Below are 6,000 nucleotides of genomic sequence, written 5' to 3' on the forward strand. Positions count from 1 at the left end.
GAGAAATACAAAAAACTTGACATTTCCTTGTAATTATTCAGCTTGTTTTCAAGAAGCTATTTGTAACTTGTTCATTCAGCTAGGAAAGTAGCTCAAAATCATTCTACAGAAAATATCTTGTGAGGATTCAGAGTGTGACAATCTTGGCATGGGAGTTAGCTGTGTACTCTGGGCTGTGCTTGGGTACCCAGACACTTCCGAGAGAGATTCCCATTTGTGTTGTCCCAGAAAGAGGTCTGAGTCATGGAAACAGAGAGAAAAGCCTCTTGGGATGGTTTCTGATGTGTTCTGTTTTTCCTGTTAACTCTGCACAACAGGGTGGGACCATTGCAGCAGTGCTACTCGTCTATGAACGCCAGAGGGCAGGCTTGAATCACTGATAGGAAAACCAGGGGTGTGGCCAGGGAGCTGTTTATTTTGCCTGGATGCTGTCTGCTGTGCCAGGGTGCTTTGTACTGGGCCAGGGTGCTATCTGCAGGGTAGGGGGCTGTCTGCTATGCCAAGGTACTGTCTGCTGGCCTCACATGTCATGTGCTGGGCCAGGGTAGGATCTGCAGAGTCAGGGTGCTGTCTGCTGGGCCTGGGTGCTTTGTGCAGGGTCAGGGTGCTGTGTGCTGCTGTCTGTTCAATTTGGCTCACAGCAGAGACCAACATCTGTAGCCCAGTCTTCTCTTGCAAACACACACACCAGCCACGAGGGTATTTCTCTGCCCCATCTCCTCCTTTTCCTCCCTTATTGCCCAGCTTTCCGTTGCCATCTCAAATGCCAGCTTCCTTTGTTTGGAAACTTGATTATTGCTCTTGTTCCCCTGAAACTCCAAATTTTGTCTCTTCTCAGTGCAGTCTCTTTGCCAAAACCTGCCCTGACCGTTGGGCCTGATGCTGTCTGCCAAGTCTTCACTTTCTTTCTGTAAGATTTGTGACTCCATTTAAGGCAATTATCCCGGCTTTAGCAACTGCCAGGGTTGCCTTGTACCTAGGCCAAGAGTTACACTGCTGAGAGAAAAGCAGCCAGCACCTGGTAGGCATTCTGGGCCTGGTTAGTCTGAGTTAACTATACCAGTGTGTCAGCATGGTGGTCCATTCATTCTGGTTTTGTGAAGATAAGTGGGGAAGGTGTGGAACACCAGGTTGGTACATGCCACCCCAGCACCCGGGTGGGCAGGGTTAGGGATGCTGCAGATAGCTTGAGGAAGGGGGTCTGGGTACATATTGGAGTGGGAACAGCTGAGCGCATATTTGACAGTGAAGGAATGACTTCTGTTGTCTTCCCCAGACTTGGCTACTACACTCACAGGTAGGCACGGGAGCCGAGGCACAAAGGTTTATAGGGAGAAAGCTAGAGGGCATGTCTGGGTGAGGCCAAGGCACCCAGCCACTCTGGAGACCTGGGCTGGGTTAAAGAGCATTGCCCACATCCTGCTGGTACATACAACATCCGAGGCTCGGGACTTGCCTGGCTTGGCAGTACCCACCTATGAATGTCAGAGCAGGGGATGACCCTCTTCAGGCTGGCCACAGCACTCACAAGAGTGCAAAGAAACCAAATCTGGGGGCAGATTCTATAGGGGGCTTGTGAACTCAGCTCTGTGATGTTTTAGCACCTGCCTGTTTGCACAGAGAGCTTGGGGCAGTGATGGGCTCAGGCAGGCTGAACCACAGAACTCACAAGACTGGACTCAAGTGACATTTTCAGGAGCTGGTGCTGGGAGGATGCCAGGGTGGGCCAGGCCATGGCACGTGCCAGCACAGACAAGGGCCAGGACTGAGGGGACACTGGACCAAGCAAAGCCGCTGGCTCACTGGCATGTGTGATATCCAGGACTGGGATCAGTCCTGCTTGGGGATGAACTTGGGGCACAGTTCAACTAGTTCACAGCACCTGCTCAGGAACACAGGAGCCAGATCTGGGGGCAGGCCAGGCCATGCAAGTCTGCAGCATTCATTGGCATTAGTGTCAGCTGGGGTGCCTGGAGACAGACCAGGCTGAGAGAACCAAGACAGGATGTAGGCCCCACCCAGCTGAGTTAGGCTACAGCATCCACCAGCAAGGGCTGAGACTGCAGGTGGGCCAGGCTTGTTCAAACACTCCCCTGCCTGTGCTTGTAGAATGGGCCTGGTAGGGGAACTCTGAGCACTCCTCTGCTAGACTACAGCTCCCACTGATGCATGCAAGTTTGAGGCTGTAGGCAGACATGGCTGGGCAAGGCTGTGGCACCCAGCATGTGTGTGGCTGGGGCTTGCAGTGGGGCAAAATAGGCTAGGCTCTAGTACCCACTGGGGATCATAAGAGCCAGGATGTGTGTTGGAGAGGCTGAACCAGGCTCTGGCACCCACCAACTGGTTCACATGAAAGTTGGGTCTAGGATGAGAGGGCAGGCTGTAGCATGCACTGCTGAGAGCCAAAATGTGTGCAGAGCCAGTCAAGTTAGAATACACCAGCACATTCCAGGACTGGGGTCTATCCATGTCAGTCTGCAGAGCATCAGCCATTGGCACACACGAGATCCATTACTGTGAGTGGGCATGAATTTGGGAACTTCCCTGCTAGGCCAAAGCTCCTACTATTGGGTAAAGGTCAGGACTGAGAGCAGCTTAGTCGAGACTGGGCTAAAGCAGCCATTGGCTGTGAGCTGTGTCTGTGGGGAGGCTGGGCAGGGTCAGTCCATAGCACAGCGGAATGAGTGAGAACCAGGGCAGGATACAGACCAGGTCAGGTTAGGCAGTAACAGCCACCAGTTCACATGAATGCTAGAGGTGAGCCAGGCTCAGCTACGTTGCTACATTCAGCATCGAGAGCTGGGACTAAGGGACACTTGCTAGCAAATGATGAGACTTGGGGCCAGCCATTTGACTAGGCCATGGCTCCTTCTGGCACATGCAAGACCTGGGAATGGGAGCAGGCCTGGTCAGGAAACTTCCCAGACTTCCTTGCTGAGTGGCTGCTTCCACTGGTGAGCATGAAAACTGGGACGGCTTGGGCTGGTCTGTGTGTGGGCCAGGGTGGGCTAGCTGCTGTACCTGTTGGCTCACACAAGAGCCAGAATGGGTGCAAGTCAGCCAGACTGGGCTACAGCACCAGCCGGCAAATGCCAGGACTGGTTGCAAGTCATGTCCAGCTGGACTGCAGTACCCCCTCGCAGGCACAAGATCTAGGGCTGGAAAAATGCCTGACAGGGAACTCTAGGCACTCCCCTGCTAGGTTGTACCTGTCACTGATGAGCACACGAACCAGGGCTAGAGGTAGGGCAGGCTGTGCAAGGTAGAAGCACGTGTCAGCTGATCTGGAGGTAGAGAATGCTGAGACTAATGAGCACCCAAAGTGTGCATGAGAACCAGCGGGGGTTGGAATGGCCAGGCTAGACCAGAGCAGAGGCTGGCACATCCAAAACCAGCGTGGTGAGTGTTTGCTGGGATCTTCCGGAAGGCTGTGGCAATTATTGATATGTGTAAGGACCAGGTGTGGCAGGCTGGCTGGGCTCGGCTGGGGCACAGCACCTATTGGTTCACATGAAATATGGGGCTGAGCCAAAACTGGACCAAGCCTGATGGAACAGATGGTGTGTTAGCTAGTGCAGGTAACTGATTGAAATCTCACCCTGCACTGGCCGGCACACACAAGAGTCAAATCTGAGATCACTCGACACCAGGACTCTCAGGGGAACAGTGACTGGATCACTGGACTCAGATCCTGATGACAGGGAAAATCGTGGGATGTGCAGTCTGACCTTGGAGTGCAGGTAACCAGATGGGCCCTCTCAGCTCCTGATGCCTGTGTGGTGGACAGCATGTCCAGATACACAGAGGAACATGATGGCCAGCTCATCTAGGCCAGCAGGGGACACCAGCTGCCTTGTCAGAGGGTAAAAAGCAACAGAGGTTGGATTATTCTTCTGGCCAAGCTTTGCAGCATGTCCTAGGGTCTGTGGATGCACTAAGGTGGGCTTGGTCAACCAACTAGGAAAGACTCACAACCCTGGAGCAACAAAAGCAAAAACTTCTCAAAAGGATCAAAATCACTCTAGGACACGCTCTGCACACACTTCCTTACACTGGATTCTATAATCATCATTAAATGACTGCCCCCCAACCCCAGGGGATAATGTAGCTTGAGAGCAAGGAGTGGTCCCCTCTCTCTCTTCCCCTGGGGACAAAGGAAGCAGAACAACAACAACAACAACAACAACAACAATGAAAAACCCTGAGACATTTGTGCTCCCCACCTTCCTCAGTCCCTGAACCTCAACACATCATCAGAGGTTCACATGGGCTTGCATCACTCACAGTTCATTAACTGTATTAAAAAGAAAAGAAAAAACTTAAAAGAATAGAAGATATTCTGGGAGAAGGAGAGACAAAGGAGAGAGAGAGAGAGAGAGATCTTGCATCTGCTGGTTCACTCCACAAATGGCTGCAGTGTCCAGAGTGGAGTCGATCCAAGGCCCAGAGCCCAAAGATTGTTCTGGATCTCCATTGCGAGTGAAAGAGTACAACAAATTGAGTATTTGCAATCTATTCATGGAAGTTGGAATATTAACAGAAGTGGAGCAGAACAGCATCCTATACTGGATCTCAACTGTCGCTCCTTGTCAGAGCAGCTGGGGCTGGATCCCGGCACGGCCTCTTGCTGGCCAGGCCTTGAGGGAAACTACTCGTATTCTGAACCTGACCCTGCACTGGTCAGTATACACAGGAGTCTAGTCTGAGATCATCCCACACCAGGTCTCTGGTGGAAACCTCTACTAGACCAGCAGACTCAGACCCTGATGACAGGGACAATCACAGGATGTGTAGTCTGATCTTGAGTGCACAGCTGGTACGACAGGAACCCTGATCTTACCCTCAGCTCCTCTGAGATCAGGGAGACGCAAGCCTGAGATCAGGCTGATGCGCAGGATCCGAGGGAGTGTTAGGAACTAGTGATTCCAAGTGCCACCCGGAGGAGCCCATCTGAGCAAGGCTTCCACGAATCAAAGGGCTGTCATCCCAGCTCCCAGCACAGCCTTGCTCAAGGCCATCCCATCATGTCACCTTAACAACAGCCTGCCTCAAGACTGCAGTGACACCAGAGAGACACTGCAATTTTGCTTAGCGGTTGTTGCTACTGAGTTTTCCCCCTCTGTAGTATCTTAACTTTCATTATAACGATGATGAAGAAGAAGAGGAAGAAGAAGAACAAGAAATACGCAGCTCTGGACTCCTTGAAATTTTGCATGAGATGCCTTGCACATATACACAGGGAGTGAGGTGATGAGCTCTTAAGGACACATTTAAACCGGAGGGACGTGGCAGGACTCTAATCCTACACAGACAAGCACGTTTTCCTTCATCTCCGGACCCTTCTTTGGGCACTTCTCTATAATTCAACTAAACCATTGTGTTTAATCCTTCCGTCAATAGTTACAGAGTCCTCAATTCTAAAATAAGTCAGAACTGTATGCTTTTGCCTGACGATTCCATCGGTTACCACACTGTTACAATCTACACATTTTTGTGTTTTGTTTTTTAAGCTACACATTTAAAAGAAATCATGGGATCTTTATAATTTAACACTATAAATAATTATAAAAATGAAAAATAAAATACAAAAATGGAGCTACCATTGTGGAATAATGGGTAAAGCTACAGAGTATAAATCCGGCATCCCATTTGGGTGCCAGTTTGAGTCCTCCTTTTCTAAGCTCTCTGGGCAACAGAAGATGACAAGTATTTGGGCCCCTTAAGCCATATGAAAGACTCAGATAAGTTCCTGGCTCCTAGCTGCAGCCTGGCCCAGTCTCCTTGTGCCGACCTGACAGTAAACCAGTGGATGGAAGAGCTTTCTCTCTCTCTGTCTCCTTCCTTCCCTCATTTTCTTTAACTTTGGTTTCCAAAATCTTTGATGGATGTATGTATGTGTAATATACACATGCAAAATCTTTTTACATATATATAGAAATTAGATATATATTCAGGGGAAGAAAAAGTCAACAGGGACAAACTTATAGATGAAATTAAAGA

This window comes from Ochotona curzoniae, unplaced genomic scaffold, assembly GCF_017591425.1.
Source record: "Ochotona curzoniae isolate NIBS_2020 unplaced genomic scaffold, NIBS_Ocur_1.0 patch426, whole genome shotgun sequence".
Taxonomy (NCBI): domain Eukaryota; kingdom Metazoa; phylum Chordata; class Mammalia; order Lagomorpha; family Ochotonidae; genus Ochotona; species Ochotona curzoniae.